Source organism: Pan troglodytes, chromosome 3, assembly GCF_028858775.2.
Source record: "Pan troglodytes isolate AG18354 chromosome 3, NHGRI_mPanTro3-v2.0_pri, whole genome shotgun sequence".
Lineage (NCBI taxonomy): Eukaryota > Metazoa > Chordata > Mammalia > Primates > Hominidae > Pan > Pan troglodytes.
In genome coordinates, this window is record NC_072401.2 from 120,895,028 (window position 1) to 120,914,188 (window position 19,161).

Consider the following 19,161-nt stretch of genomic DNA (forward strand, 5'->3'; position numbering starts at 1 on the left):
TTGCACTGAGTCAGTTCCTAGGTGGGGTCACAAGACCAGTTGAGCCAGTTTCTTGGCATGGGTTACTAGTCTGAGTGGTACTAGCTGGTCCATCAGAATGCAGGGTCTGAAAAATACCTCAAAACACCAATCTTAGGTTTTACAATAGTGATATTATCTTACAGGGGCAATTGGGGTGGATACAAGTCTTGTGACCTCTGGCTACATGACTCCTTGTGGTTAGTTTTACAAAGGTGGCAGTGGAGGGTGTTTAGTTTCAGGAAGGGGCTGTGATCATCTTTGTTTTAAAGTTGAACTATAAATTAAATTCCTCCCATAGTTACCTTGGTCTATTTCCAGGAATGAACAAGGGCAGCTTGGAGGTTAGAGGCAAAATGAAGTCAGTTAGGTCAGATTTCTTTCACTGTCATAATTTTTGTAAAGGTGATTTCACTCTGTTGCATTGCCATTCCTCTCCTTTGACTCAAGTGCCAAAAGTAGAACTTGTCCCAACCCAAGTGATTACAATAATAATTTCAATCCACCACCCTAATCTTAGAAAGAGTCTGGTAAGTCCATGCTGGGGGTATTTAAATAATTATGTGTAGAAGACATTAAAATATGGTTTAAAGTTCTAAAGACTAAACTAACATACTTTAAAACAAACTATACAAAATTAGTAAAGAATATTTTGTCAAAACGCTTTGATACAATCTCATTTATCTTTACTAAGGTGTCAACACCTTTGGGTTAAATTCACCCCAGGGTTACTGTCATTATAGCCAAAGGTCTACATCTTGGCTTATTCCCTAAAGCCTGGTTATTTTTTTTAAACTCTTGATTATTTCTTAATAATAGTTTTAAGTTTCTTACCAAGTAAATGCAACAACGTTTTGCACCCGTTTGAAAGCAAGGCATCAACCAAAGTTTCCCAGTTGCTTTTGTGTGGGACAGAGGAAGTCAGCTCTATGTCTCCTTGTGACTTTTGGCCCTCATCTAAATTAACTGGGACGTTTAACTGAAAATCTGCCCAAACAGTTATGAATATCCAGCAGGATCTTTTTGGAATTTCATGAGAAAATATCAATTACCAGAGGAAAATTTATTAACACAAGCTGTACTTCCCTTAAGTGAATTTCTTTTATCTTGAAGAATTACTTCATGCAGGTATCTGGTGTCACCACAGACCATGCATTGTAACTTGCTTATCTTTAGGGATGTTTGGCCTGTCTGTGTGTACTTGGCAGCTTTCTCTACGCATTGGCCAGGGCCATGTCATACAACTGCCATTAGTCAGGCAAAAGCAAACATAAACAATGTTTGTGAATCATTTTTCCACTTTTAGCCAGTTATTTAAAAGCACAACATCATAAACTTGGGAAAAATGAGAGATAAGCTGACATATTTAATGCATTCTATAGCACACTGAAAGATTCCACTAGATCGTAAAAAGAATCCTAAAAATTCTGTTTAATTAGTTATACATTGCGTGATGGACATGGAGGTTACCTGAAAATGGTATAGGGGCCAAGGGAAAACTTTCCCTTCACCTTGTAAAAGTTTGTTGAAAAATAACTAACAAAAAGCAGATTAACAAGAGAAAGGTCATAGAAATTTATTAGTGTGCACAGGGGAGAGTCACAGAGTAATTACTCCAACCCTTCAAGGGGGCATGGAAGCTCATATACCATCTTGAGGTTACTGAAAGAATGAGGGCTCAGAGCATGGCCCCAAAAAAGGTTATGGTGCTAAATCAGGTTTTAGGAGGGCAGGAGAAGAAGACCTGGCTAGGAAAAGTGGTTTTGTTATGTAGAAGAACCTCACACGTAGCAGCCTTCAGGGAGTATAGATGGCAAATATTTCCTTTAGGCCTGTAAAAGTATCAGACTGTCAGTGAATCTTTCCTGGATCTGCACAAAGGAGGACCTTGGAGAAAGCCTGGTTGCATCAGTGCAGATTTTCTCTCCAAATGCAAATCTCCCTGACAGAAGACATCTTTTCATCGATTCGTGTATTTCTAGCTCTTCTTAACAGCCATCTTTAAATATTTCAAATAAATATATTTTGGGGTGAAATATTTTGATTTCCTTCAATGGCAAATATTTTTTCCTAATGTTTTCCCAGGTACCTGAACACAAAATAAAACAAACCCTAAATCATGTGGGAATAATGTTATGTCTTCTTGTGATTGACTTTCAGCTTGATATTTTGCATCATTGCTAGATAAAAGAATGCTTGGAATGTTAATATGGAATGTTGAGCACTAAATTAGAATTCAGTGTTGTAAGATTTGAAACAAACATAGCAATTAAGAGGTTTTAAATTCTTGTATTTCATCACTTCTGAGAGACCATTTCTTTATAGAGTGTTCTACAAAACAGCAGCCCAAATGACAGGGAGATGGAGAAGGAAAATGGAAAAATAGGAAAAATTATCCTTCTTCTTTTGGTTCAAAGGCATGTTTGAAAAAAATGTTAGGGGTAAATAGTGATAAAAAAATGCTGACAGTGTGAATTTACTGGTGTTGACTAAACAGTACAAACACATCAGTATCGTGATTTTAACTTACGGCTAAAATATGAAAAACAATAGGAGGAAAAAAACCCGACCTATTCTCAGTACCCATATGACAGTAGGTAGGTAGGCAGACATGAACAGGGCACAGGAGGCTCCCCACAACCAGAAATGTCAAGTGACCATCAGGTGATGGTCAAGCAGTGGTTAAACTGTCTCTTTAAAATAATTGGTTGCAGCCAGCACCAGAAAAAGGCAGTCTCCCTATAGATAGAAAACAACTGAAACAGATGACCAGCAGCTTCCTGGTAAGATCTCAGGAGCTGGGCGAGTCGGCTCAACCCTGCGTATTAAAAGGCAAAATGGTGGAGTTTAATTGGTATATGACCTCCCTCTAGGAACACCCAACTGGTAAGGGAAAAACACCTCAAATAAGCACGTCCACAACTTCAGTAAACACACTGTGCATGCGGCCCCTCCCAAGTGCTGGCAGGCCAGTACATGTGCGGAATGCCAATGTCTAAAACCCTAAGTCAAAGGTCAAATCAGACATTCAAATCTCTCAAGTGGCCCACTTGGCCCTCTTCCATGTGTACTTTATTTCCTTTTATTCCTGCTCTAAACTTTTTAGGAAACTTTCACTCATGTTCTGAAACATGCCTTGGTCTCTCCCTCTGCCTTTTGCCCTTAGGTCAAATCCTTTCTTCTGAAGAGGCAAGAATTGAGGTTGCTGCAGACCTGTAGGTCTTCACCACTGCTAACACCCAGACTGTCACTGTCAATGTGAAGAAAGTCTCTGCATCACATACTATATTAATGGACATAGTGTGACTCAGGTCTATGGGAGCGTCTAACACTAACGTACCTGCATCAGAAGGTAAGACCAACTGTGAGGGGCCTCTTCATCTGCTTCCATAATATTCTGGGAACTTAAAAGGAAACCAACCTGGAATCAAGTGGTGAAGTGGGATCTGTGATGGTTTTTTTCATAGTGAAGAACCCAAACACACCCAGAGAATGATCATATAGTTACATGGTCCATATAGATATGTAGTCTACCCAGAGTTTCCTAGCAGTTTAAAAATGGATCTGGGGATAACAGTGTGATCTGAGAGACCAAAATAAATGCCCCTTTATTAACTAAGATGGACTCAAAGGTTAAGGAAACAAAATTACCTTTGGGTTGAGGGTTCAGGAATTGGCTGGCATGGCTACTTCCTAAATTCCTACAGCTATAAGAAAAACCACACTCTTGCTACACTCTCTAATAACAGGAGCTATCAAGCAAATTGTCAGAACCCTCCTAACTTTGATTTACAACCCAGACCACTGCAACTCTGGTTGAACAGAGGACTAGCCTTATAGACACTCCTTCCTGATAAGCTAGGCCAGTTTCAGCCAGTTCGTAGAGACTGCATACAAGCTGTCTTTGTATCTATGTTCTGACACAAAGAGCCAAATTCCCCCTCATTTTAATGCTAAAACCCCACCCCAAAGTGAACATGGGGTTGTTGTTATATATGTCTACCCATTGCACATGCTCTTGGCTTCCCTCTTAAATATGTATAGCCTTTCTCCCAAACCTGCTGGATATATATAATACAGGCCCTGTGAGACATTAAACTCAACCTGTCCTTCCCCTCTTTGAAGAGAGAGCACCTTCAATTCACTTTGGAGACTGTCTTTTCCCAGTTTGAAAGCTGATATCACCAGTAAAACTTTTCTTTCTAGTATTTAGCCATCCTTGTGGTCCTTTGCATAAGAGAGAGCGAGAAGGATGTAGAGAGCTCTAAGTTTTTAGACCCCAAGAAAGGGACGGAAAGGGTTAGTTCTGCTTGGTCTACTTAGAGATTCATTTGATTAGGCTTTCATCTGGGCTAGGCTACTTCATATCTGGATACTCTGAGGTTATACAAAATACAGGGCTTCAAACTATTCAGAATCAATGGTATGTGGATAGGGAACCCTTGCATTTCAGTCCGCCTCTGGGTAAATCCAGTTCACTGCAGGAGAATTCAGCAGTGGTACTTGACACTTGGTCACTCCCTCACAGAGTATAAAAAGTGGTGGATACAGCCTGATCACACCAACTAGCTTATAGGCTGTCTTAATACATTCTTTAGTGATTACACATGCTCAAATTCATGAACCTCATTGGTTTACAGAAAGCAGCAATGTTTCTAGTATCTTGTATGTTCTAAGAAAAAGCCAGTTGCCATTGGAAGGGCCAAAGTAAAACTTCTTCACTCTCTGAAGCTTCACTGAAAAATCAGCTCACAAAAGGCAGATTAATTGGAGAAAAGGCATACAAATCTATTAACATGTATGGGAGACAATCATAGCGTGATTACCCAACATCCCAATGAGGTACAGATACTACTTTGTAGAGGAAAGGGTGATGGAGAAGTGCAGATGATTTTAGCGGGGTAGTAAATGATTTTTAGGGGAATTCAATGGACTTGAAGAGCATACAATGAACTGGGACAAAGTCTACTGGGCCCACAGAGCGGGCAGTGGTTTGTGACAAAATCGTCCAGGTTTGTTGACAGACTTCAGTCTTATTTTCTGTGATGAGCTCAGTTAATAAAATCTCCAGGAAGGGACCAGAGGTAATTATTTTTTATTTGTCAGGTCCAGACTTTAGGCAAATAAGAAACTTCAGAGAACAGATTTATCCTATGCTTTGGGAGACCCAGAAGATTGAGAGATAGGAGGAGTGGGGAAGAGAAGGTCAGAGAGACCTTGAGCCTCTTCTTCAGTTCAGCATGTCAGAGTGCCATATTTCGGGGTATTGGTTTCTTTTTTCTTTCTTTTTTTTTTTGAGACAGAGTCTCAGTCTGTCACCCAGGCGGGAGTGCAGTGGCGCGATCTCGGCTCACTGCAACCTCTGCCTCCTGGGTTCAAGCGGTTCTCCTGTCTCAGCCTCCCGAGTGGCTGGGATTACAAGCACACACGGCCACGCCCGGCTAATTTTTGTATTTTTAGTAGAGATGGGGTTTCCCCATGTTGGCCAGGATGATCTCGGACTCCTGATCTCAGGTGATCCATCCGCCTTGACCTCCCAAAGTGCTGGGATGACAGGCGTGAGGCACCGCGCCTGGTCCTGGGATATTGGTTTCTAAACCCCAACACCATTTATAACTTTTCAGAGTTAAAGTCAATAGAGTAGAATTTTAGCAAATTGAAGAAAGATAATAGTGTCATAATGTCTACAATCTTACAATGATGCTTGATTCATATTTTTATTAAAGAGCCAATTTAGAGAAAAATTGTAAATAATGGTGATGATGTGAATCAGAGAAGAGGCAAGAGTTCAGCAATATGGAGGCCTTTCACTGCCTATCCTAGAAAACGCTGTTCTTATGTGTTACATGGAGTATAGATACCAGTGCTTGGGGGGCTGGAGTCTCATTCTGATGCCATAAATTTGATTCTGAGCTTAGATTATTTGTTTAAAACAGTTACCTGAAGTGAGACAACACTTACAAATAGATAATAGGACTGCTGTTTAAAGTTTCTGAAAAACCACAGAGCAAGACAATGTATTGAAAAGAATAAACAGCGGGGATTTGGAATGATCTTTCTGAATCAATAACAAGTGACAGAAAAGAAAAGAATTACTGATTTTCTAGCTATTTGGAATGACACAACACTTTCTGGGATTCACATTTCATATCAGAGTTGTTTAACCAGCAAAATGCTGAAGTGATTAAATATGAAACCACGCAGCTGAGGCTAGAGAAAACTGTTTGGTCAGAAATGCTTCTGGAATGAGACTGCAGCTTTAGTTATTTTTGTTTGGTTGGTCAGTGATGAAATGTGCTATACTCAGCCTGCTAAAGTTATCCACAGAGGAAGGTTTACTTTGGTGGTTTTAAGGTATCTCCTTTCAGAATTTTGATGTGGCAGCACATCCCTTAACAGCTCATTTCCTGAGGGATACTAAACAAGAGCCAAACCTAGGAAAAAAGACAAGTTTAAGATCTCTCACCTCACTGTGAACTCTTTCCATGTTTAAACATAGAAGACACTCTCATAATCTGGCTTCAACTGAACACTGCCACAAAGGCCCTAAATATTTATTATGCAGTGACCCAGGGCCTATTTTTCAACGGAAAAATAAGAGAAGATATCTTTACTAGCTTTGTGCCTTGCCCAAACATGAAACTGAAGCCAAAATGAGTGAAAAGACTTTGTTTTACCTATAACAATTTAGTTAAGAGGAAATTTTTATAGGTTTATGTGCAGTGTCAACATCTTTTGGTTATCCACTGGAAATTTATAACTATACTAATTTATATCACTTTATTAAATATCCATAAAAATCAGGCTGTTAGTTATTGGAAAATAAGGAGCTCACAGTTTGAAAGATGATATGCATGTGATATTTTTAATTATATCTAAACTTATAAGTCAGGGGAAATGGTAGATACAGTTTCTAGTGTAAAGCTTAGGTTGGGATTGAAAAGGTAGCATGATTGGTCAGGGCACACATTGGGGTTTAACATTTTGTGGTGTCTGTTGGGTGCCTTGGACACTGGAGATCTTGGAACTGTATCCTGGAATTGCATATGGAATACAGTCATCACATATGCTTATAGAGTTAGCACTTCATGGCATGCCATGGATATGCTATTGTCATCTGATGTTTTCGTCTTACTTCAATGGTATAATGCAAAATGGTTAATAATGTAAATTTTTTTCAAATATAAAATTACTTATAAGATACACATATTCTTAAGAAGCCATATTACTAAACCAAGCAAGCTAAATCCTCAAAACAGAAGACGAACAGCAGAAAGGGATTGGAGCTACATGGAGAGACTCACCAATGTGTCTGAATAAAGTGAATATATATTTTTGAAAGACATCATTTCCAACTGTAAAATGAATGGAATTATTTCCTGCTAAGACTAATCTGCTATAATTTGACTGGTCCATATTCTTTAAATGTAATATCACCAGTTCCTGAAATTCTTAAGTTATTAAAGATACAATATTTTAAAGTTTCTTTTGATCACAGTTAAATTACAGACGATTTTTATTTTTCTTGGCATTTTATAAAAAAGTTAAAAAATAGCTCTTACCAGTGGTGTGCTGGTAAATGTTCACTACCCAGCTTTCAGGGCAGGGTTGGGGATGTCCTGATTCAAAGTATTTGATGATCAACCAGTATGCAATGCTCCCATAATGGCCAATTTCAAACTACCAATGGGCTATCAACCAGCTAGAAAACCTCCAGAAAGTTTAGCAATTGGCTCTCACAAAGCAGGATGCACAACTCCAGCACACTGGCTAAGACTATTTTTGTCTTAGCCGAATATAAGAGCAATCGTCATAACTTAGGAGTTTATCAAATTAGTAACCAAATGTGAATATGGAACCTCAAACACTCTGCCATATGATCCTCCAAACACCTATAAAGAGAAAGGGGAAACATAATAGGAATAAAAGTAGAAAAGTTCTACTATATTTGCTATATCCAGAATCTTACACCAAATATACTTTAAAAGCCTATTAAATTCTGTGAACAGCTTCCTAAGACTTTGGATAAATATTAAATGTGCTTATAAAATATAAATGTTTTTAGTATTACTTATAGCATGGTGTTGTTAGAAGTACAATGTCAATAAATGACCATGAATAAACTTATTTACTGCCAGTTGCTAAACCTCTTCCTTGTGCTGCTTTTTAATTTATATTCCTCTGTTGTTTCCTCTTTGGCATCATTTTTCCTCAAATTAGTTTCCTCTATGACAATGCCAATTTGTTTCACCAAGACAAATATCCTTGTGAAAGCTCTTTGTCAGCTAGACTGTTTATAATACAGAACTAAGGTGATTTTACTTTTCTTCTTCAATACCGCTCCGTAAATGAAAACAACCTTATAGAGATGTTGCCAACCCTCTGCCAGAGCTTTAAGAATTTTTTGAAAAATAACCTCTGAATAATCTCGACATACCTGAAAATGTTAATAATTTAGGGAAAAGACACTTAGTTGTTTGTTTTATCTACCAGAATCTAAAGTTACAAGTAATAGCTTCTTAACTTTGTTCATTGCTTTCAGCAGCTCAAGCTTGGGATTCAGAAGCTCTGTGCTGATTAAGCCTCTGAGAATTTTTTCTTTTCTATTGGCAGTTGATAAACAGCGCTTTCACGATAAATGTACTCTAATATAGTTCTCGATTGTGAGATTTTTTTTTTTTTTTTTTTTTTGGTCAGGGGCGGGTATAGTTAAGATACAGACTTACCAAAGAACACATAATTTGATAACCTTTACCAAGTCTTTTTTTTTTTAAAAAAGCACTTAATATGTTTGAACTTGCTAAGTTGTCTCTCATCTTCTATTTTTGTTTTTTGTTTGCTTTAACACAGTAGATGTGTAAAGGTGATACTTAAGAATAATGAAGAGGTAAGGTAGTTCTAAATAGAATTATTAAACAAGAAAAATTTTAGAAAAATGCTACTTCTTTTTCTTGGGCCTTAAAAAGGACTCAGGCAGGATAAATAAGTTGCGTGCATCTTTTTTTTTTTTAATATATTTTTTTAAAGCACTGGGAGCTCTCCCTTCCCCAAAGACTTAAAACTACTGGCAGAAGGACTGTCTTGAAACATCACGAGTGATAATTTTTTTTCCTATCTACAAGGCAATCATTACCCTTTTTCTTCCTAATCCTTCTGCATTGGCTGCCCATTGATGAGTAGGTATTAAAATAGGAGGGGAGAGAGAGCATTAGGACAAACACCTAATGCATGCAGGGCTTAAAACCTAGATGACAGGTTGATAGGTACAGCAAACCACCACGGCACATATATACCTATGTAACGAGCCTGCATGTTCTGCACATGTATCCCAGAACTTAAAGTCAAATAAAGAAAATAGCACATTTATTAGAAAGAAAAATCAATACATATCTTAGAGAAGTCAGCCAGAGTCACAAAATGCACTGTTGGGAAATTTCCATTTACTTATGTTTTAGTTTCTATGTACATCGGGACTCTAATTCTTCAAGGAACTGTTTTTCAAATTACCTTGTTAAAATAGTTTCCTATCTGTGGTTACTTAGGTTAAAAAAAAAGAAAAGAAAAACAAAGCTTTTATTTTTTGGCAGATGTTGGAAGGAGATCATGGTACCACATGAACTTGTTTAAAAACGAAGAAGGTGGTGTGAGCTGGTACAGTCAGCCTATACCCCAAAACCTCTACCCCCAAATCTCTGAACCTGTTTCTAACAGGATACAAACTTCCTGAGGACTTTCTTGTCATTGAAGGCCCCTGCAGTGTAAAGCATGATGCTTTGTATTTGGTTAAGTGGCCCATGAGCTTTCCTTATTTCCTTGAATTGAGCATCTTGGATACTTAGAACTGTACCCTCTCTACAAAAGCAAATGAAAAAACAAACAACCTAACCATAGAGATTTCTAATCTGGTGGTTGGCAGATTATGCTGCGTATGTGATTGTGTTCCCTTTTAACTTTACTATCAGATTTCCTTCTGAAGCATCGCTCATTATTCTGTAATGTCTTTTAAATCTCTGCGTCTCTGTGGAGTGTCATCAATTAGCAAAACATTATGTTCGCTGATAACAGCCTGATCCTTCTTATATCTGCATTATGCAACAGACTCATGAAGACAGAAAGGCTTCATTCCTCTGCCCAGTAAGGTACATAAAACCAAGACTAGTTGTGTCTTCCAATCCCCAACCTTCTGCTCACCATGGATGAGAAGACAAAGATTAAACAAGGACATCCCTATTTCTGAGAGTTTATTAGTTCCTAGTCTAACTTCTTGCAGACTTAAAGAAAAACACTGCAGTTCAGATTTTGAAAATATTCTGTTAAAGGAGAAGAATCTCTATTTTCCAGGTTTATCAATAAATGGAAATTAAATAATAGGAAAGGTAGCTCCTAGAATAGTAGGGTCTTAGAACACTTGGGGGCAAAAAAAAAAAAAAGGCAAATAAATAGTCTTTTTTGTTCTCCTCTGCATTTGCTTAAATATTTTACAGTTCTGCACCCAGATTTGTCTCAGTTGCAGTAAGGACTACATAATTCCTTCAGGTTTTTCGGAAGCCAGATCTCTAGGCTGATCAGCAGATAAAATGTATTGAAAAACCATAGAGTAACATGCAAACAGGAGAAAACCAAAATTGCCCAACAAAAAACCTTTTAATCAAGTGAAATTTTCCTGATTTCTGCTTTTCTGAGTAAAGGTGTCATTATTTAAACAGCGTGCTCTTTTGTATAATTATGTGTTCGATTGCATCGCTCCATGGACCTTAATCTTCAAACATGGTGTTTCCTTTAATTTAAAAGGGTTTCAATGTTCCCATTCCCTTATTTTCTAACAGACTTGCTGCTGGGAGAGATTAACCATTGCCCTAGGAACACTAAAAACATCAATTTCCCTGGAGCAATATCTCACTAACCTCAGCACTTAAGTCCCAATGTTTAGTTAGAGTTTGTTCAGTGAGTACTTTAAGGTTGATTAAATGACCGTTAAATGTCTGAGAGCAACCAAAGTAAAAAGCTCAGAAGCAGCAGATCACCCATGTAGGAATGCAGCTCTCTCCACTCAGAGACTAATTTTGTCAAGACCACCTAGAAGACACACAACTACCATTTACTAATGGTAACTGCAGACTTATAATTACTTACAGTACAGGTAATCCCATGCTTGATTCATGTCTAGCCTATATAAATTTCTCTAAAATTTCCTAAATGTGGCATTCAGTCAAAACCTAGATAAACATTCAAGTGTGTATGTGTGTGCATCCTCAATGTGCAGAATCTGTCTTTTATTTGCTTACCCTCTCACTTGTTGAGGTGTCTTTTTCTCCTTTTTATTGTTTATCATCTCTCCAGGGAGGGGCTTGGCAATTTAGATTATGTCTCTTGAGGAATGCAGAGAGCAGATAATGAATTTTTTTTGAGACAGAGTCTCACTTTATGGCTCACTGCAGCCTCCAAACCCTGGGCTAGGCGATCCTCCCATCTCGGCCTTCTTAGCAGGAAGGACTGCAAGTGTGTGCCACCACACCTGGCTAAACTTTTATTTATTTTTTTGTAGAGATGGGGTCTTGCTTTGTTGCCCAAGCTGGTCTCAAACTCCTGACCTCAAGTGATCCTCCAACCTCACCCTCTCCAAGTGCTAGGATTATACGTGTGAGCTACCACACTCGACAGAGGATGGATTTGAGAGGTATCTTCAAGCTGTTTGATCTCCCTGGAACAGGAATAGGGTTGGGTTTTGTATTACAGTTTGAATTAGGGATTAGATAACCTTCTGACACAAAGTAGAACATGATTAGAAAAATGCAGTTTCGGCCCGGTGCGGTGGCTCACGCCTGTAATCCCACCACTTTGGGAGGCCGAGGCAGGCAGATCACGAGGTTAGGAGATCGAGACCATCCTGGCTATCACGGTGAAACCCCGTCTGTACTAAAAATACAAAAAATTAGCCAGGTGTGGTGGTGGGTGCCTGTAGTCCCAGCTACTTGGGAGGCTGAGGCAGGAGAATGGTGTGAACCCGGGAGGCAGAGCTTGCAGTGAGCAGGGATTGCGCTACTGCACTCCAGCCTGGGCGACAGAGCGAGACTCCGTCTCAAAAAAAAAATAAAAATAAAAATGCGGTTTCAAAATATGCCTACAAATTAATACATTTGCTCATAAGAGTTCTTGGAAGAAAACAAAACAAAACAAAACGATACAAAAATAAAGCAAAACAAACAAGAACACCAACAACAGCAACAAAACTCAGAAACTCGATTCATAAATCAGGAGTTGATCAGAGATTTTGGAGGATCCCAGTAAAATTCACATGAGCCGTCAAGGGAAATGCCATTCTATCACTTTTGAAATGACTTTCATTAGCTGCTAAACCAGTGGTTCCCAGTCTTTTTGACACCAGGGACTGGTTTCATGGAAGACAATTTTTGGATGGTTTCAGGATGATTCAAGTGATTACATTTATTTTGCACTTGCACTTTATTTCTATGATTACTACATTATAATATATAATGAAATATTTACACAACTCACCATAATGTAGGATCAGTGTGAGCCCTGAGCTTGTTTTCCTGAAACTAGATGGTCCCATCTGGGGGTGATGTGATGGGAGACAGTGATAGATTGTGGGCATTAGATTCCCATAAAGAGCATGCAACCTAGATCCCTCACATGCACAGTTCATAATAGGGTTTACGCTCCTATGAGAATCTAATGCTGCTGCTGATCTGACAGCGGGGAACTCAGGTGGTCATGCAAGTGATTAGGAGTGGCTGTAAATACAGATGAAACTTCTCTTGCTTGCCCACCGCTCACCTCCTGCTGTGTGGCCTCGCTTCTAACAGGCCACGGACAGGTAGCAATCTGTGACCTGGGATTTGGGGACCCCTGTGCTAGACATTGATAGTTACTCCTAATTCCTATTTCCAATCTACCTTGGTGGAGCATACTACTCTTCTATGAAGATTCAGAGGAATATGGTGTTACTGTATTCCCATTTCACAAGTAATAAAACTGAGGCATGAAAGATCAATGTGTTTCCCTGGACTTGCACAGTTTCCTGAAGCAAGAATATACAGCTGGGTTGGAGAAGTACTTTCACAGAAGGCTACTTTAAAAAAACGTATAATGGTTTGAAATTCATTAAGCCTATTTGCAATAACTTACATACTTTAGTATTATATAAACATATATGTAAGCTCATTGGAAATTTTGGCTGTTATGAATTAAAATCTAATCTGAATGTGTAAAAATAATTTGTAGGAAGGCTTTGCTTGCTACAACTGAGATTTACATGTAAAATATCTTTTATTTATAATATACTTTGCTTTATTTTTTCACCTAGTTGTTAAATATTTTGAAATATAATTCTAATATAAAGTATCATTTCTGTGCCTAGGAAACTATGTGAATACTCTTCCATATGACTTAATTTTGTATTGACTCTGGCTGCTAATTACAGTCTGCTTTCCTCCAGTTAGTGGCCACCAAGATGCTGTTCCAAGATGTTTTAAACTCATGTTTTCACAGTGCCCTCTTTCATGTAATACAGCTATTATATTTTAAAGGTGATTGTCCACTTTAAAAATAAAAGATGCCAAAGTAAATAAATAGGAGACACTACGTTATTTATTCCACTGGATAGGAAAGCTGGAAGAAACTCGTGGGATCATCCAGTTGGGCTCCCAATCCTTTCATTTGTTTTTGTTTTTTTGAAACAGTCTCGCTCTGTCGCCCAGGCTGGAGTGCAGTGGCCAGATCTTGGCTCACTGCAACCTCCCATCTGCCAGGTTCAAGCGATTCTCCTCCTTCAGCCTCCTGAGTAGCTGAGATTACAGGCACCTGCCACCACACTCAGCTATGTATTTTTAGTAGAGATGGGGTTTCACCATGTTGGCCAGGGTGGTCTCAAACTCCTGACCTCAAGTGATCTTCCTGTCTTGGCCTCCCAAAGTGCTGGGGTTACAGGCTTGAGCCACCGCACCTGGCTCCCAGTCCTCTCATTTGTAAAGATAAGGATGCTGAGTCTAGTGAGGTGGAGCAGCTTGCCAAGCCCACACAACTAGTTAAGGCAGAGCCAGCATCGAAGCCCACATCTCTTGGCTCTCAGTCAAGTCCTTTCCACTGTACTAAAGGAGACCATATTTAGAAAAGATTAAAATGCTGAAATTTTCTCTCCACATCTGTATTTTAAAGAAAAGGAAATCTCTAATATGAATTATAGTCACTATTTCCAGTGTTTAACTGAAAAATACTGGAGCTCTGAAAATTTTCAGGTTTGTCCTTCATAATCTACACGGAAAATAATGAAAAAGCCAACTCCACCTCCCGCTATGAACATACTGCTCACTGTCTGATGTACTGGGTGTACAGCCGCTCTGAGCCATTCTCTTGAACACCCTTCTATTTATTTTATTGCAAAGTTATTGTGGATTTTGGAATTAACTGAAGTATTTCTTAGTTTCCAACAATGTTGTTCAAGGTTCACCATTAAAAATCATAATGGTAAAAATACTAACATCCCTTTCCTCTATTAGAAATCATTTTAAAAGTACCTTAAGATAATATTTCAGAGGAACATTTCAACTTACAGCACATCTGACATTCGTCATCTTAATGCCTGGAAAAGAATTCTTGTCAAGAAGGAGTTTGTTCTTTTACTAGTAGGAAGTGCATTACTTAGGTATATATGCTTGCTTCAGCTCTCTGGAGGATCAGAGTAGTAATAATAATATATTTCTTGAGTGCTTACTAACTGCTAATCTCTGGAATAAACCTTTACATGCATTATCTCATTGAATTCTCACAGCTACCTCATGAGATGGTTATTATAATCCCTACTTTACAAGTGAAGTAATTAAAGTTGAAGATCATCAGGTTGATAAATGGCAGTGACTGAAATTTAAGCAACCTCAGTTCAGGCCCTAGCTCTGTGTTAGCATGTGAAATCTCCTGAGGAAGAGACTGCTTCCCAGGCTCGACATTATTTGGTTAGGGCCTTGGTCAGGAAGGACTTTCTGCATGGAGTAATGACCAGGTTAAGACCTGAAGAGACTACAGTGGTGGAGTACATGGGCACTAGGCACAGATGGCTGGGGTGAGTGTCTGCTTTGATACTTACTACATCTTTCTCTATGTTTTCATTTCTTTGTGTAATGGGAAATTCTTCATATATCCATAGGTTTGCTGTGAGAATGGGATAAGGTCATCCTTGTAAAGTGCTTTACACAATGGTGGGCACATAATACGCACTCAGAAAAGCTTAGCTATACATATACTTGATTGGTACTAAAGACAAAAATGAAATTTTTAGTCCATTGCCAATTTCTCTATTAATTATTGAGTCCTTACTCACAAAGTATATTCTTACTGTTATTCTAGTCCTCAAGGGAACTGAAGCAAGCATATATACTTCTTTCTCAAGAGAAAAGAAGTTCCGAATGGTAATCTGGAGGCTAGGGGTGAGAGAGATTTGCTTTCTGCTTTGAAAAGTCCAGCCTCTCATTGAATCTTACTTGCAGGAAAATGAAGCAGCCAGTCAGCAGGTATTTGTGTAGGATATGATAACAGAAACTACAATAAGATGGAACATAACTTGGATATGGTCCTAGCTCTCAAGAAGCTGAGGAAGAGACATGCTAGCAAGGGATACCATGGGCAGAAATGTGCACAGTCATTACAGGAGCTCATCATTGAGGATGAGGTGTGGGATTCTGGGCAGAGAGCCGCTGACTCAGAGGAAGTACTTCAGGACAGCTTCCTGGAGATGATCAAATGGTTATTATACGAAAAGATGGGGGAGCCCTACTGAGAGTCAAAGAAGCTGTTCTCTGCACCTAGGATATTTCTGGCAAAATGTCTGGGATAGGAATTACAATGAAAAGACAACAGCAACACAACACAGATCTTTCCTAACACAAATAAAGGCTGGTGGTTAGGGTTCAGAATGAAATGATGGAATGAGATGAGAGTGGTTGGATGAAATATAAGCATAGGTTAAAGAGTCCTAGAGAATATGGTTTAAACATGGCTTGGAGCCAGAGGTAACTAGCAAACAACTAGAGATCTAAAGAAGATTTCACAATCAGGCTCTCTCTCTGTCTTTCTCTCTCTCTTGCACCCAATTCCAGGGTTTTATGTTTGGAATACCTCTCTCCCCACTTCTTCCTATTCCCTTCTCCCTCCCTGGACTAATTCGTGCAGAGTCTTCAGGTCTCAGCTTTACATCTTTCTTTAGGAATTCATCCCTGACCATAGAGACTGGGTTAGGTATTTTCTTGTAGGTCCTAATGACGGCCTCTGCTTACCTCATCAAATCTGCTTTTGTTTTCTACAGCTGTGTAATAAATTATGACAAACATAACAGCTTTAAGAAACAAACTTTATCCTCTCACGGTTTCTGTGGAGCAGGAGCTCAGAATGCTTTAGCTATGTCCTCTGCTCAGGGTCTTAGAAGGCCAAAAGCAAGATGTTGGCCAGATAGGTCCTGATCTGGAGGCATGACTAGCGAAAGATTTGCTTCCAAGCTCCCTCAGGTTGCTGGCAGAATTCATTTCCTTGCAGCTGTAGGACTGATGTCCCTGTTTTCTTGACAGCTGTTGTCCGGGGCCCACTCTCAGTGCTGGTCCTTGCTGCATGGCCCTCTCTTTAATATGGCAATTTGCTTCTTCAAGGCTAGTGGGAGAATCTCTCTTCTCAACCTTCTATGACAGAGTGACGTTACATAATCACAGGAGTGACTATCCATTACCTTTGTCATATAATGTAACCTAAGCAAGGGAGCAAATATCCTATTATATCCATAAGGCTTGTCCATACATAACAGGAAGAGATTGTACAGGGTATGTATACCAGGGATAGGGGATCTTGAGGGCCCTCTCAGAATTCTGTCTACCACAATATCCTTTGTCACATTGCATTATAGTTGCCAGCTGACTGAGCTCTCAGAGAGACTATATCTTAGTGACCCTTATAGTTTCTGCTTTGCATAGTGCTTAGCAGATACTCTCTTCTTAGTAAAAATTTGTGGAGTCACTTAGTAAGTGTTGACAGGTCAGTTTAGATAGTAGAGAGTATGGAGGCCTGAAGAGGACAGATTTCAATAATTTATACATTTAGTAGAAATAGGTGAAAAGATGCTGTTGAATGGCAATGAAGAACACAGAAACTCTGAACTAAGTCCAGAGTCCATAAAATCTGTTAATGAAGATAGCTCTGGTGATGGGGAAATTGAGTGCTCTAATTTTGGAGGTAGTGGTTATGTGATACTCACTTAGCAATTTTGGTTAATTATATTGCATATGCTGTCGAATGGGTAAGAATGAACAGTTCCCAGCAATTGTGCTAAAGTGTGGAAAGCCGTCATAATCATTGCTTTAAAAAACTGTATATTTAGGCCAGGCACGGTGGCCCATGCCTGTAAAGCCAGCACTTCGGGGGCCAAGGCTGTGGATCCCTTGAGGTCAGGAGTTCAAGACCAGCCTGGGCAACACGGCGAAACCCTGTGTCACTGAAAATACAAAAATTAGCCAGGTGTGGTGGCACACTCCTGTAATCCCAGCTACTCCAGAGGCTAAGGCAGGAGGATCGCTTGAAACCTGGGAGGCAGAGGTTGCAGTGGGCCAAGATCATGCCACTGCACTCCAGCCACGGCAGCAGAGTGAGACTCTGTCTCAAAAAAGAAAAAAAACAACAATATATTTATTTGAGCTTTTTCTCTAATCAAAGCACATGGCTAAATCTGTTGGAGGGTGTGTCAGGGCTCAACCAAAAAACTATAGAGAATTTAAACCAGGGAATTGGGTTATGCAAGTGATGGGAACTCTGAGAAACCAAAGAGTGGGCAGTGAGGTTAACCAGAGATTAGCAACACCAGAAAGCCACTATCTTCTGGGGGTACAGAAGGAGGAGGCTGTCATACAGGAGCTTAGGGACCCTAGTTACAGGCAGATCCTGGAACTAGAGTAGGTTGTCCTGAGCAAGAACTGGGATCATAGAGGAGAGTGGGCTGTCTCCAGAGATGCTGGCTGACTCAGAGAGAGGGGAGGAATGCCCTGGCTTCTCCTTTCCTCCTACTCTTCAGTCTTCAACTATTGCCTCCTAGTAATTGAACCCAGCTGAGGCAGTCAATGAGGGAGCAGAGAAAATGCAGGCAGCAGACAGCCGCCCTCTTCCCGGGCATCTCCGAGATTCAGAGCAGAAGATGAGAAATAGACCCGTTAGCAAACAAGCTCAGAACCAGCACAAGGACATAAAGATGCATGCCAGGCATCTGTCCTCAAGGGCCTTACATTGTAGAAGAGGAAAGGAGACATGCACGCAGTTAACCATAACACAGGGGAAATCAACACTTTCTAGAATAGTAATTGATGACTTTTGCAATGGCAGTCTGAGTGGCATCATAATTAAAAACAAACAAAAAACAAAATTGTAGGCATTCAAAATGGCGTTTGTATATGGAATTAAATCAGGTATTAATTGAATTTGTATTTCACATTATAATCAGCAAAAACAAAAAGTAAGTTTTAGAAGAAATTTTGGAATATATGTTTATATGTATGGCTTAATGGAGGAGATTTAAAGATAGGCAACCCAGAAGCTATGAGATAGATACAACTGGTTATACATAATATTTTAAAATTATGACAAAATATATAAAACCATATATAAAGGTAGAATACACATACTAAATTGGGAAAGAATGTTTCTAACAAATGATACAAAAAGAATCAACACGTATAATGTGTCAACAAAGTAAGAGAAAGACAACCAAATAAAAAAATTAGCAAAAAGTATTGGCAATTCATACAGCAGAGTAAGAGACTATGGTTCAATTTTTGTAAAGCAAAGCATTTTTTTAAAAAAAATCCCTCCTTTCTGGTTTATGAAAATGCAGAGAAATATGACAGATGGCATACCTGGCTGGCTTTTTCCATTATTTACTGGAAGGGAGGAGCAGAGGGGTATGGAAGGGAGGACCAGGTCATGGGAGAGACAAGCAAAAGCCAAAGGAGTCAATAAGACAAGTTTGTACAACATATACATGTAAACATGGTCCCATTTATGGGAAATTGTGTAACTATATGGCTATATGTGTATGTGCACATGCTACTTCCACTGTCCCCACCCTAATTCCAGCACCATCGTCTCTCACTTAGATTC